The sequence below is a fragment of the Capsicum annuum genome, chromosome 6, assembly GCF_002878395.1.
Source record: "Capsicum annuum cultivar UCD-10X-F1 chromosome 6, UCD10Xv1.1, whole genome shotgun sequence".
NCBI lineage: Eukaryota > Viridiplantae > Streptophyta > Magnoliopsida > Solanales > Solanaceae > Capsicum > Capsicum annuum.
In genome coordinates, this window is record NC_061116.1 from 195,011,354 (window position 1) to 195,026,303 (window position 14,950).

A 14,950-nucleotide genomic window follows, 5' to 3' on the forward strand; every position below is an offset into this window, starting at 1 on the left:
CCCGTTATGTTGGTCCTTACAAAATTCTTAGCCGTGTTGGTAAGGTAGCTTATAAGGTCGAGTTGCCTTTCGAGTTGTCCTCTATTCATCCAATATTCCATGTCTCCATGCTTAGAAAGCACATTAGCGATGTTGTGGTAGTGGATTCATTATGAGTGCTGAAATTTAAGCAAATCTTTCTTTTAATGAGATTCCTGTTGAGATTCTTTATTTCAGTGTCCGAAGACTAAGGAACAAAGAAGTTCCCTTGGTCAAGGTGTTGTGGCAAAACTAATTTATTAAGGGTGCAACTTGGGAAGTTGAGGCGGATATATGATCCAAGTACCCGCACCTATTTTCTACGAACTCAGATCAAGCCGAAGGTACCGTTCTTTCCTAAATCATTCACTTTTGATAAAAGTTGCAACAGTTCAGCTGTCATTTATTATGTGTTTAGCTGTAGTTTCTTGAATTTATGCATTCTATGTTGCATTCGGAGTGAGAAACGATATGATGATGAGTCTAACGAATGGTTTTAGATATATTCTCTATTCCCTATCTAATCTTGGCATGTCTACCATCATTCGACGATGAATGTTTCCAAGGAGGGGATGATGTAATACCCCGGGAAATTTTTTGTTGAAATTTTGTGCGTAAACGTGTTGGATTCTATCTTCTAGAATGAATTAAAAATTTTCCGTAAGGAATGTCTTAGATTATGACCCACCATTGCGTAGAGTATCGAATAAGCTTCCCAACGATAAATGGATCATCAAAAACGGACACCCGAGCGACGAGCTATGAACATTCCGATCGAACCGTGAATAGTAGTGAACAGTAAAACTTGCAGGAAAAAGTACTGAGGCCTGGCGTATTTTTTCTCCAACTTTAAACGATCATAACTCCTTGTACATAATGATCTAGGTAATATACTATATATCAACGGAAAGCTCTGCGAGTCCTCTTTCCAGTTAAATTGGTTTCATCCAATTTTTCTATCGTAGAAAAAAGTTATGGTCAATCTACTTCATCCTAACAAAAGTGAATTTATGGGTCAACTTCAAACGATCATAACTCCTCTTACACAATGATATGGGTGAGATACTATATATCAATGGAAAGATATGAGAGTCCTCTTCTAATAAAACTGGTTTCATCCAATTTGGATACCAGAGTAAAACGTTATGGTTGATCTACTTCAGACTATCAAAATAGTCCACCAAAGGACAGATTCGAGAATTTTTTTGTTTATTAGGGGCGTTTTGGTCATTTACCCTTACCCAAAATCCGTCCAAACCCTATATTAAATCCTATTAGAAGCATTATTTGTTATATTTCATCAAATTCCCTCAAAATGAAAACCCTAAGCTCCTACATTCAACTTCAAGAATCTCCAAAGTTCACCTTTAATTCTACAAATTTATTCAAGATTCCAAGTTCCTAGTTCAAGAACTCCAAGAACCATCATTCAAAGGCACGATTAACATCTCAAAAATGAGTATCGATCTAAAGTTCATCATTCAAGGTGTGTGGGGTTTTTCAACAAGAACTCTCTTTCGTTCTTGTGCCCAAAAGTAATTTTCTTCACAAAGGCCTAATTTTTATTTGATTTTTACGAATTTGAAGCATGAACCCATATCTTATGATGATTATTATGAAATCTTGATGTTTATGATTTTGAAAGATGAATTTACATGTGTGGAGATATAAAGCATGAATCTTGAACGATACTTATCATGATTTTGATATTTGGGTCGTGAATCCCCATTGGAAATTGTGTTTTTAGAAAGTGTGTGTTATAAGCACGTTCATGTTGAATATTTGAGATATTTTGAATGATTTGATCTTTTGGTCTTAGTGGAGTTGTTTTGAACTCGAGTGTGAAAGAAATCCATAATGTGGTTGATTTTGATAGATGGGAAGCATGATGGCTCCCAATGTATATTTATATATTACTGAAATTGTTTTATTATGGATTGTCTTTGAAATGATCTGAGCTAAGTCCGGGAGAAATCCTTAACACCGAGTGGGAGGTATAAAGCAACCTTACTTCCCTAGAACTACATGCCCCCGTAGGAGTGAGCCTGAGGCTGATTTATATAGTGATCACTAGTTTGTGTGGATTTGATATCGATAGTCCTACTCCAATGGCAAGGATAGGACGGCTCTCCCCAACGTGGGTTGTATGTTGGACTCCATGTAGCTCACATGGTTTATGTCGGTTATAGGATCTCCCAGTGTGTGTGTGTTTCCTTGTGTCTATGGTGAATGGTGAAGTGATTTGAAAGTGGAATTGTGAAAGTTATTCTTTCGAAAGATTTAAATGATATTTACATTATGAAAATTAATATTCTTGATGAACTGAAAATGATTAACAAATTATATGATGCCTCACATGTGTTATTGTACTTATTTCATCCTCTCTTGATTATGATCATATTTCTTATAAATATTTATGATGATGATTTTTATACAACTGCATACACCCCCATATACTCGATTTCTTTCCATGGTACCGACCCACATCTTCGGATGTGGGCTGCATTTTCACGGAAAGTAGGTTCAGGTACTCAGTTCTAGGTTCGACAGTGATTCTTCAGGCACGATGTTCTACATCTTCTATTGTGGTGAGTCCTCATGTTTCGAGAATGGAATGTCTGATGTTGGTTTCATGGAATTGTTTATATTTGATAACTGAGTAGGAGTCAGTTGGGGCATGTCTCTATGGCTCGCTGGTTTTATTAATTTTCTTAGAGGCTTGTCAGAGTAGTATAGATGTTGGGAGTTGACTAATAAGTCGTATTTTGTTATCTTTCTAAAATTCTTTTATTCTTGGATGATGATTACTCTGTTGATATTTGAGGGTTATTTATGGAAACCCCGTTGATTTGTGTTGAACTGAATGAAAATGGCTCAAAGGGTTAGCTTAGGGCTACCGTACCCTCAATAACCGTGTGACGCTCCGGGACCCATTTTCTGGGGTGTTACAGTATTAGACAGCCCAAATGGCATTACAACAAGCTCAAAGTGGCCATTATGGGTGCAAAATATCGTCTTCTCAATGTCATCAGGACGTACTTAAATTTAATGGTACCCGGCCAACAAATCAAGTTTAGAAAAGAAACAAGCACCATAGAGTTCATCAAATAGTTCTTCTACTGTATTGATGGGAAATCAATCCTTAATTGTGATAGAATTTAATGCTCGTTAGTCAATACAAAAGCGTAAAGTGCCATCTTTCTTACGCACCAGCAAAATAGGGGATGAATAAGGGCTGAAGCTAGGTCAAATGACACCATATTTGAGCATACCAGAGACCAAGCATTCAATCTCACCCTTCTGAAAAGAAGGATAGCGATATGGACAGACATTCATGGGGGTAGAGCTAGGAATTAGTGAAATAAGATGATCTTCAGTAAGTGAAGGTGGTAGAGCTATTGGAGACACAAACACATACAAGTCGAGCAGTTGGGTAAGAGCAAGTGAGTGGTCCAATTTCAGGGCAGTCATTGGAGATAAAATCTCCAAATTAAGCAAATAAGAAATTGAATTTGTTTGGTTAAAACAACGTAATACAGAAGGTTGAACTTGTTTCGGTGTGGGAGGAAGATCTCCAGACCATGAGACATATTTCCCTTGGAAATCAAATTTAAAGAGATGTTGGGCATAAACTATCATAATTGGACCCAAATTTGCCAACTATATCACCCATAAAACCAATCAGAACTACGTAAATCAATGACAAGGAAGTCTATGGAGAAAGTGTAGCCTTGTATAGTGACGGAAAGATCACGGACGACATCAAAACATGGAAGGTTGTGACCATTACCCACTAAAACAGATAATTTGATAGAAGATTCAATGGGTAGTTTAAGAGATTTTGCAATACGAGAAGTGATAAAATTATGAGTGCTCCCGTCGTCAATGAGAACTTAAGCCGTTTGGCCTTTGACCTGACATGTGAATCGAAGAGAAGTGATGGAGGAAGGTCTACCAAACAAAGCTTGATAGCTGATAGTAAAAAAGGAGAATTCAGTTGGCGGGGAAGACATATTGCTATCTGGTGTAGGTGATTGAGATGGAGGTGAGGATTCTTCTGGTGGTTCATCCTCAGAGATAAGGAGGAAAAGTTGAGAAGGAGAAGAGCAATGATGACCCTTGTGATATTTTTCATCACAATTGAAACAAAGATTAAGCTCACGTTTGTGGTGAATTTCTGCCTGACTGAGTTTTCAAAAAGAAACATGACCAATACCAGGAAGAGGCCACAGGCAACGAAAAAGAACTAGGTGAAATAGGTGTATTGAACTTGGGGGTGAAAGTGGACTACGCAGGTAAAGACACAACAAGGGCTTTAAAAATTAATTGGGCTGGGTCGGTGGCTTCACTTGGCCCAAATATTTTTGTTCATGTAAAAAGGCTAGGCTAATAGCATCATTTAGAGTATTAGGCTAAAAAGATAATATCTCACATTTTATAATTGGATGCAACCCATAAATAAAACAGTGCTTCATCATATCAGGATTAAGATAGGAGGTGCGATTGGCAAGTTGTTCAAACTGAGAAAGAAAGTCCCGAACAGAGGATGTCATCTGGAGCTTAGCCAAAATTCCCTCTGATGCCTTCATAGATTTGGAACCAAAATGAATTATAAGTGCGTTTGTGAAGTGCTCCAAACCGATGAGTTGATGATTTTTATGCATCCATTGGTACCAATCTCTAGAAATACCCTCCAGGTAAAAAAAGCTAAGTTCAAATAATTTTTATCTGGGATATCATAAACATCAAAGTACTGATTGGCCTGAAACACCCAACTTTCAGCATGTTAGCCATCAAATTTTGGTAAGTCAATTGGTGCAGGTTTGTCTCAACAAAAGGGTGTAAGGGGGTTGTATCTACGAAAAGGTGTGAGGAGGTGCTGTTGCATAGGTGGTGGAGGAGGAAATTGGGCAACATTAAGGTTTCGTATTTGGTAAGAGATATTTTGGTAAATAAAATTTTGAGGCGGGGGAATAGAAAAAGGACCAGAGGAGGTTGGATTAGGGTTTTTTTCCAAGGCTGGGGGATTTGATGCTGGATTTGAAGGGTGGGAAGTTGAGACAAAATATCCTAAAGAGTGGTGTTAATGGAATCAAAAGAGTTACTGTGAGAATCAACTTCTTCCTGCAGATGTTTAATGGCATCGTCCAATGTCCGTAAACGAGTATTGTGAGCACCATCACCCATTGGTAGAGGAGGTTCAATAAAAGCACCAAATGGAATAAAACTAACTTGTATTGAAATATAGAGAATAACGTACAATTACTGAAAGTTGTAGATAAGCTAAGAAGGAAAAAAAACAGAATGAAGGGAGATTCTAGACTATTACAAAGATAAGAAATTAAAAAAAAAACTTCATCCATGATCCTCTTTGGTAGCATCCCTTTTGATTATATAAATAAGTTATGTTGCAGAGCTCCTGGCAGCACTGCCTCGTGCTACTAGTGCTACTGGTACCGGCACAGCTAGCCCTTGCTTGGCATTTGGGACCACATATTGGTCCAAGTATTTAGGGGGTTGTTTGTCCCAATTGTTGTGGCGTAGTGTTACCCCGTGGTCTTGCATATTTGTTACATTATCACCTTCAGGAAGACGAACCTTGTCCTAAAGCTTCAAGTCAGGAATACTTTGACGGAGAGAGTGAGAATCCTCGGGTAACCCCTGCACTTGATAAAAAATTACAACACCTGATATGCGCCTCTAGTAATGGTGCGGCTGTCTATAATTGATTCGAGAAGAGCATGAGTGAAAAATAATGATCAAGGAGATCAATAGGAGTGACTTGTTGGTCTGGAGTACCCAAACATCTGCGAAGATTGGAGACATGAAATACAGGGTGAATTTTCGATGAAGGTGGGAGTTCCAACCTTTAAGCAACCTCACCAACTTATTGAAGCACCCAAAATAGCCCAAAGAATCACCGACTGAGTTTGGTATGACATTGGAGCAGAGAGAAAGTTGTCTGTAGAGACGCAAACGAACAAAGACCCAATCGCCAACCTTAAACGCCACATCCTTGCAACCTTTGTCAGCGTATCTTTTCATTCAAGCCTGATCAAATTGCAAATTAGACTTCACCAGTGCCAAAGTATCATCGTGTTGCCTAAGTAAATTAGCCACAGCTGGTGGAGTGTTGCCATCCAAAATATATCAAGCAATTACCAGGGGAGGACGACCATACACCACCTCAAAAGGAAAGTTGTGTTGGTAAGAGATGTTATAGCAAAACTCCTTCCACGGAAGAAGATGAAACCACCTAGAAAAAGTATCAGCTGCAAAGCAACGGAGATACATGTCTAAGCATTAGTTACGAGCCTCCGCTTGACCGTCTAATTGAGGGTGATAGGCTGAAATTTTAGCCAATTGAGTCCCCTATAACCAACTAATTTTAGATCAGAATTCAAAAAAAAAGATGGGATCATGATCAGATACAATCATGGAAGGAAAGCCATAGAGTTCGATATACTCCTTCATAAACACCTCTGCAATCTTATGACTTGTGAACTTTGTTGGCAGAGCAATAAAATGGCCATAGTTTGAGATTTTATCTACAATGACTAGTATAACAGTGCGACTATAAGAAGGTGGAAGGGCAGTTATGAATTCCATAGAAATGTCCTCAAAAATAGCAGATGGAATGGGAAGGGGAAGAAGTAGACCAGCAGTCTTAGAACAGGTATCCTTCATTTGTTGACATGTTTGACAGGTTAGAACCAATTCTTTGACATTATTGCACATCCCTGGCCAATAAATGTTAGAGGAAAGATGGTGAAAAGTTCTTGAAATACCTGCATATCCATCAATTTTTGAAGAATGAAATTCCTCCAAGAGTATCTTCTTGATTTCAGTATCGAGGGGAATGACCAATCGGTTTTGAATGAGCATAAGACTATCTTGAAACGACAAGTGGGGTAATGAGGCAGGGTCAGTAGACAACGATTGTTGAAGGTCAAGTAAATTTGTATATGTTCTGTTAATTTGTCGCAATTTGTAGATCAAGTCTATCCCAGTGACTGCCAGAGTTAAATCAAGCATAGTGGGAACTCAAGATAACACATCAGCAGTAGAGTTCAGCTTGCCAGGATGATATAAGATCTCAAAATCAAAACCAATCAACTTGTTGAGCCAACATTGCTACTCAGGTACCTGAATAACCTGATTAGTGAGGGATTTTAGTGGTTGTTGATCTGTAATAATGAGGAATTTTTTACCCAACAAATATTGTCTCCACTTTTGAACAGCCTGTGTAATAGCAAATATATCTCTTGTATAAGTAGAGACTGCCTGCATTCATGCAGATATATTTTGGCTGAAGAATGTGATGGGGTGTCCTTCTTGATATAAAACAGTACCAATACCAATGCCAGAAGCATCCGTCTCCACAGAAAACATTTTAGCAAAATTTGGCAAAGCGAGTACGGGAATAGAACTCAAAGCCTGCTTTAGAATGATAAATGCAATAGAAGAAGCATCTGACCATACAAAGGAGTACTTTTTCAAAAGGTCAGTTAATGGTGAAGCTAGTTGGGCATACCCTTTGATAAATCGGTGCTAATACCACGTTAAGCCCAAAAACCCACGAACCTCTTTAAGCGATATTGGGCAGGGCCATGATTCAACAGCACAAATATTTTTAGGATTAACCTGTAAACTGATAAAGGATATGATCCTACCAAGTCATACTATATATGAGTATGACATCGAAGAAGACGAGGACGAGGACAAACTGGCAAAGGAAAGGCTTGAATATAGCATTCATGGTGGCTTGAAATATAGATGAGGCGTTAGACAGCCCAAATGGCATTTCAACAAACTCAAAGTGGCCATCATGGGTGTGAAATGTCATCTTCTCAATGACATCAGGGATTACTCAAATTTGATGGTACCCAACCAACAAATCAAGTTTAGAAAAGAAAAAAGCACCATAAAGTTCATCAAATAGTTCCTCCACTGTGGGGATGGGAAATCAATCCTTAATTGTGATAGGATTTAATGCCCGGTAGTCGACACAAAAGCGTCAAGTGTCATATTTCTCATGCACCAGCAAAATAGGGAATGAATGAGGGCTGAAGCTAAGTTGAATGACACTAGATTTGAGCATACCAGAGACCAATCATTCAATCTCACCCTTCTAAAAATAAGGATAGTGATATGGGTGGACATTCACGGGGGAAGAGCGAGGAATTAGCAAAATGCGGTGATCTTGAGGACATGAAGGTGGTAGAGCTATTGGAGACACAAACACATCCAGATACGAGTCGAGCATCTAGGTAAGAGCAGGTGAGTGGTGCAATTCTAGGGCTATCATTGGAGACAAAAGCTTTAAATAAAGCAAACAAGAAATGGAATTTGTTTGGTTACAACGACGTAACGCAGAAGGTTGGACTTATTGCAGTTTGGGAGGAGGATCTCCAGACCATGAGACACATTTACCTTGGAAATTAAATTGAAAGAGATATTGGGCATAATCTGTCATGATTGGATCCAAAGTCGCCAACCATACCACCCCTAAAACCAAGTCAGAGCCATGTAAATCAATGACAAGGAATTCTTTGTAGAAAGTGTGGCCTTTTACAGTGATGGAAAGATCATGGACGACACCCAAACATAAAAGATTATGACCATTACCCACTAAAATAGAGAATTTGACAGAAAATTCAATGGGTAGTTGAAGAGATTTTGCAACACAAGAAGTGATAAAATTATGAGTGCCCCCATCATCAATAAGAACTTTAGACACTTGGCCTTTTACCTGACATGTGAATCAAAGAGATATGATGGTGAAAGTTCTACCAGACAAAGCTTGATAGCTGATAGTAAGGAGGGAGGATTCAGTTGGCGGGAAAGACATATTGCTATCTGGTGTAGGCAATGGAGATGGAGGTGGGGATTTTTCTCGTGGATCATCCTCAGAGATAAGGAGAAAAAGTTGTGAAGGAGAAGAGAAACGATGACCCTTGTGATATTTTTTATCACAATTGAAACAAAGTTTAAGCTTACGTTTGTGGTGAATTTCTGCCTGATTGAGTTTTCAAAAAGGAAAATGACCCATACAAGGAAGAGAGGTTGCAGGAAATGAAGAAGAACCAGTTGAAAGAGGTGTATTGAACTTGGGGGCGAAAGTGGACTGCGCAGGTAAAGACATAAAAAGGGCTTTGAAAATTGATTGGGTCAAGTTGGTGGCTTCACTTGGCCCAAATATTTTTGTTCATATAAATAGGTCAGGCTAATAGCATCATTTAGAGTATTGGGCTGAAAGGATAATACCTCACTTTTTATATTTGTATGCAACCCAAAAATAAAATAGTGCTTCATCATATTAGGATTAAAATGGAAGGTGCAATTGGCAAGTTGCTTGAACTGAGAAAGATAGTCTCGAACAGAGGACATCATCTGAAGCTTAGCAAAAATTCCCTCTGGTGCCTCTGTAGATTTGGAACCAAAACGAATTACAAGTGCGTTGGTGAAGTTCTCCCAACCGATGAGTTGATGATTTTTATGCATCCATTGGTACCAATCTCTAGCAGTACCCTCCAGGTAAAAAGAAACTAAGTTCAAATGATTTTCATCTGGGATAACATAAACATCAAAGTACTGATTAGCCTGAAACACCCAATTTTTAGCAGGTTAGCCATCAAATTTTAGTAAGTCGATTAGTGTAGGTTTGTCTTAACGAAAGGGTGTAAGGGGGTTGTCTCTACAAAAAGATGTAAGGAGGTGTTGTTGCATAGGTGGTGGAGGAGGAAATTGGGTGACATTAGGGTTTTTCGTTGAGGAATAGAGGTTCTGGTAAATGAAATTTTGAGGCAGGGGAATGGAAGAAGGACTAGAGGAGGTTGGATTAGCACCTTTTTCAAAGGCTGGGGGATTTGATGCTGGATCTAAAGGGTGGAAAGTTGAGATAAAATATCCTAAAAAGTGGTGTTAATGGAATCAAAAGACTTACTGTAAGAAGCAACTTCTTCTTGCAGATGTTTGACGGCATCGTCCAATGTGCGCAAATGAGTATTGTGAGCACTATCACCCATTGGTAGAGGAGGTTCAATGAATGCACCAAATGGAACAAACTAACTTGTATTGAAAGATAGAGAATAACTTATAATTACTGAAAGTTGTAGACAAGCTAAAAGGGAAAAAAAACAAGAATGGAGGGACATTCTATACTATTACAAAGCTAAGAAATTAAAAGACAACTTCATCCATGATCCTCTTTGGTAGCATCCCTTTTGATTATATAAATAAGTTATGTTCCAGAGATCCTGGCAGTACTGCCTAGTGCTACTGGTGCTACTGGTACTGGCACAGCTGGCCCTAGCTTGGCATTTAGGACCATATATTGGTCCAAGTATTTAGGGAGTTGTTTGTCCCTGTTGTTGCAGCATAGTGTTACCCCATAGTCTTGCAGATTTGTTACATTGCCTCCTTCAGGATGACAAACCTTCTCCTCAAGGTTTAAGTCAGGAAACCTTTGACATAGAGAGTGAGAATCCTCCCAAGTAGCATCCTCAAGATGTATCCCCTTCTACTTGATAAAAAATTGCAGCACCTGATGTGCGCCTCTAGTAATGGTGCAGCTGTCTAGAATTAATTTTGGGAGAGCATGAGTGAATAAGAATGATCAAGGATATCAATAAGAGTGACTTGTTGGTCTGGAGTACCCAAACATCTTCGAAGAATGAAGACATGAAATACAGGGTGAATTTTGATGAAAGTGGGAAGTCTAACCTATAAGCGACCTCATCAACTCGTTGAAGCACCTGAAATGGCCCAAGTAATCACCGAATGAGTTTGGTATGATGTTGGAGGTGGAGAGAAAGTTGTCTGTAGGGACGCAAGAGAACAAAGACCCAATCGCCAACCTGAAATGCCATATCCTTGCAGCCTTTATCAGCGTATCTCTTCATACGAGCCTGAGCAAACTACAAATTAAACTTCAGCAGTGCCAAAGTATCATCACGTTACCTAAGTGAATCAGCCACAGCTGGTAGAGTGTTGCCATCCAAAATATATCGAGCAATTATCGGGGGAGGACGACCATACACCAACTCAAAAGGAGCTAGCTTAGAGCTGTGTTGTAAGAGGTGCTATACCAAAACTCTGCCTACAAAGTAGATAAAACCACCTACAAGGAGTATCATCTGGAAAGCAGTGGAGATACATCTCCAAGCATTTTTTAAGAGCTTCCGTTTGACCATCTGATTGAAGGTGATAGGCTGAACTTTTACCCAATGGAATCCCCTGTAACCAATTAATTTCAGATTAGAATTTAGACAAGAAGATGGGATCACGATCAGAGACAATCATGGAAGGAAAGCCATAGAGTCAGATATACTCCTTCACAAACACCTCTGCAATCTTATGACTTGTGAACTATGTTGGTATAGAAATAAAATGGCCATACTTTGAGAGTCTACCTACAATGACTAGTATAACAGTGCAACTATAAGAAGGTGGAAGGCCAGTTATGAAGTCCAGAAATGTCCACAAAAATAGCATATGGAATGGGAAGGGGAAAAGAAGAACAGCAGGCTTTGAATAGGTATCCTTCATTTGTTGACATATTTGACAGGTTAGAACAAATTCTTTGACATCGTTGTACATCCCTGACTAATAAAAATTAGAGGAAAGATGGTGAAAAGTTCTTGAAATACTCGTATGTCCACTAATTTTTTAAGAATGAAATTTCTCCAAGAGTATCTTCTTGATTTCAGGATCGGGTGGAATGACCAAGTGGTTTCGAAAGAGAAGAAGACCATATTGAAAGAAAAAGTGGGGCAATGAGGCAGGGTCAATAGACAACTGTAGCTGAAGGTCCAGTAAATTTTTATTTATTTTGTTAAGTTGTCGCAATTTTTAGATCAAGGCTATCTCAGTGACTACCAGAGTTAAATCAAGAATAGTGGGAACTCGATATAACGCATCAGCAATGGAGTTCAGCTTGCCAAGATGATATTAGATTTTAAAATCAAAACCAATCAACTTGCTGAGCCAATGTTGCTGCTCAGGTGTCTGAATAACCTAATTAGTGAGGGATTTTAGTGGTTGTTGATCTATAATAATGAGGAATTTTTTACCCAACAAATATTGTCTCTACGTTTGAACAGCCTATGAAATAGCAAACATCTCTCTTGTGTAAGTAGAAGCTGCCTGTATTCGTGCAGATATCTTTTGGCTGAAGAAGGCAATGGGGTGTCCTTCTTGACATAAAACAGCCCCAATACTAGTGCCAGAAGCATTCGTCTCCACAGAAAACATTTTAGAAAAATTTTGCAAAGCGAGTACGGGAACAGAACTCAAAGCTTTCTTTAGAATGATAAAGGCAGCAGAGGAAGCATCTGACCATACAAAGGATTCCTTTTTCAAAAGTTTAGTTAATGGTGAAGCTAGTTGGGCATACCCTTTGACAAATCAGCTATAATACCCCGTTAAGCCTAAAAACCCACGAACCTCTTTAAGCGATGTTAGGCAAGGCCATTATTCAATAGCACAAATCTTTTCAGGACAACCTGTAAACTGATGAAGGAGATTATATGCCCCAAATATACAAAGAAGGTTGTCCAAAGTGATATTTAGAATACATGACCACCGGAGAATATTGGTGCAACAACTCAAAAACACAGCGCAAATGAGTAATATGATCCTGCCAAGTCGTACTATATATGAGTATATCATCGAAGAAGACGGGGACAAAGTGTTTAAGGAAATGATTGAATATGGCATTCATGGTGGCTTGAATATGGAATTAATGGTGATCTTGACCTGACATGTGAATTGAATAAAAGTGATGGTGGAAGGTCTACCAGACAAAGCTTGATAGCTGATAGTAAGGAGGGAGAATTCAGTTGGCAGGGAAGATATATTCGCTATCTAATATAGGCAATGGAGATGGAGGTGTGGATTCTTCTGGTGGTTCATCCTCATAGATAAGGAGAAAAAGTTTCGAATGAGAAGAGCAACGATAACCCTTGTGATATTTTTCATCACAATTGAAACAAAGATTAAGCTCACATTTGTGGTGAATTTCTGCCTGACTGAGTTTTCAAAAAGGAACATGACCAATACCAAGAAGAGAGGTCGCAGGCAACGAAGAAGAATCGGTTGAAAGAGGTGTATTGAACTTGGGGGTGAAAGTGGACTGCGCAGGCAAAGACACAACAAGGGCTTTGAAAATTGATTGGGTCGGGTCGGTGGCTTCACTTGGCCCAAATGTTTTTGATCGTGTAAATAGGCCAGGCTAATAGCATCATTTAGAGTATTGGTCTGAAAGGATAATACCTCACTTTTTATATTTGGATGCAACCTGGAAATAAAATAGTGCTTCATCATATCAGGATTAAGATGGGAGGTGTGATTGGCAAGTTGTTCGAACTGAGAAAGATAGTCCCTAACAGAAGACGTCATCTGGAGCTTATCCAAAATTCCCTCTGGTGCTTCCATAGATTTGGAACCAAAATGAATTACAAGTGTGTTGGTGAAGTGCTCTTAACCGATGAGTTGATGATTTTTATGCATCCATTAGTACCAATATCTAAAAGTACCCTCAAGGTAAAAAGAAGCTAAGTTCAAACGATTTTCATCTGGGATAGAATAAACATCAAAGTACTGATTTTCCTGAAACACCCAACTTTCAGCATGTTAGCCATCAAATTTTGGTAAGTCGATTGGTGCAGGTTTGTCTGGACGAAGGAGTGTAAGGGGGTTGTCTTTATGAAAAGGTGTAAGGGGGTGTTGTTAAATAGGTGGTGAATGAGGAAATTGGGTAATATTTGGGTTTCGCGTTGGGGAAGAGAGGTTCTGGTAAATGAAATTTTGAGGCAGGGGAATGGAAGAAGGACCAGAGGAGGTTGGATTAGCACTTTTTCCAGAGGCTGGGGGGTTGATGCTGGATCTGAAGGGTGGAAAGTTGAGACAAAATATCCTGAAAAGTGGTGTTAATGGAATCAAAAGACTTACTATGAGAAGCAACTTCTTCTTGCAGATGTCTGACGGCATCGTCCATTGTCCTCAAACGAGTATTGTGAGCACCATCACCCATTGGTAGAGGAGGTTCAATGAAATCACCAAATGGAACAAACTAACTTTTATTGAAAGATGGAGAACAACTTACAATTACTGAAAGTTGTAGATAAGCTAAAAAGGAAAAAAAAATATGAATGGAGTGAGACTCCAAACTATTACAAAGCTAAGAAATTAAAAGACAACTTCATCCATGATCCTATTTGGTAGAATCCCTTTTTATTATATAAATAAGTTATGTTGTAGAGCTCCTAGCAGCACTGCCTGGTGCTACTGGTACTACTGGTACTGGCACAGTTGGCCCTTGCTTGGTATTTGGGACCACATATTGGTCCAATTATTTAGGGGGTTGTTTGTCCCTGTTGCTGCGGCGTAGTGTTTCCCCATGGTCTTGCAGATTTGTTACACATCTCCTCTATTATGTAGAATATTGTTGTATAGTTCTTCAGATATTGTATTGTGAATTAGCCTTCAGCTTGTAGATTTGCTGGTACAATCTTCATATCTGATGCAAAAATGTATTTGTCAGTTTTATATTGTCGCTTTCTTTTATTATTGTATGCATCCTCATAAATTGGAATTGCCTCTCTGTTGCAGCTAGTGGAATAGCCACATAGAGTGAAAGACGGTCACTTAAGCACCCTTAATCGAAAATTTATAGCCTATATATACAACTTATACTAAGTGTATATATACATATATTTATTTAATCAGGAAGACTCTCGGCAAAATTCATAGTTTCACCATTGGACACAGTGCACTATTACTATTGCTATAGAAAATGTGAACAAAATACTTTTGCTTTGAGTTTTAACTTCTAGAAATACATTAATTTTAACCTCGCCATAATAACCATAAATATTGCAACCATTTAGTAGAACTCATCGCTCCGAGCTTATTTATTGTTATTTATCTC

At 38.8% G+C, this 14,950-nt stretch overlaps 2 long non-coding RNA genes across 2 annotated transcripts; one reads left to right on the forward strand and one right to left on the reverse strand.

The window, feature by feature from the left end:
* Positions 1 to 5,235: 5,235 nt before the first annotated feature.
* Positions 5,236 to 9,136, reverse strand: LOC124899304. Its single transcript, XR_007056591.1, has 2 exons — positions 6,807 to 9,136; positions 5,236 to 6,290 (listed from the first exon to the last, which is right to left on the reverse strand). It is a non-coding gene; the product is annotated as an uncharacterized LOC124899304 (long non-coding RNA).
* Positions 9,137 to 11,444: 2,308 nt separating this feature from the next.
* Positions 11,445 to 14,568, forward strand: LOC107855853. Its single transcript, XR_001670378.2, has 2 exons — positions 11,445 to 11,587; positions 11,730 to 14,568. It is a non-coding gene; the product is annotated as an uncharacterized LOC107855853 (long non-coding RNA).
* The last annotated feature ends 382 nt before the right edge of the window (positions 14,569 to 14,950 follow it).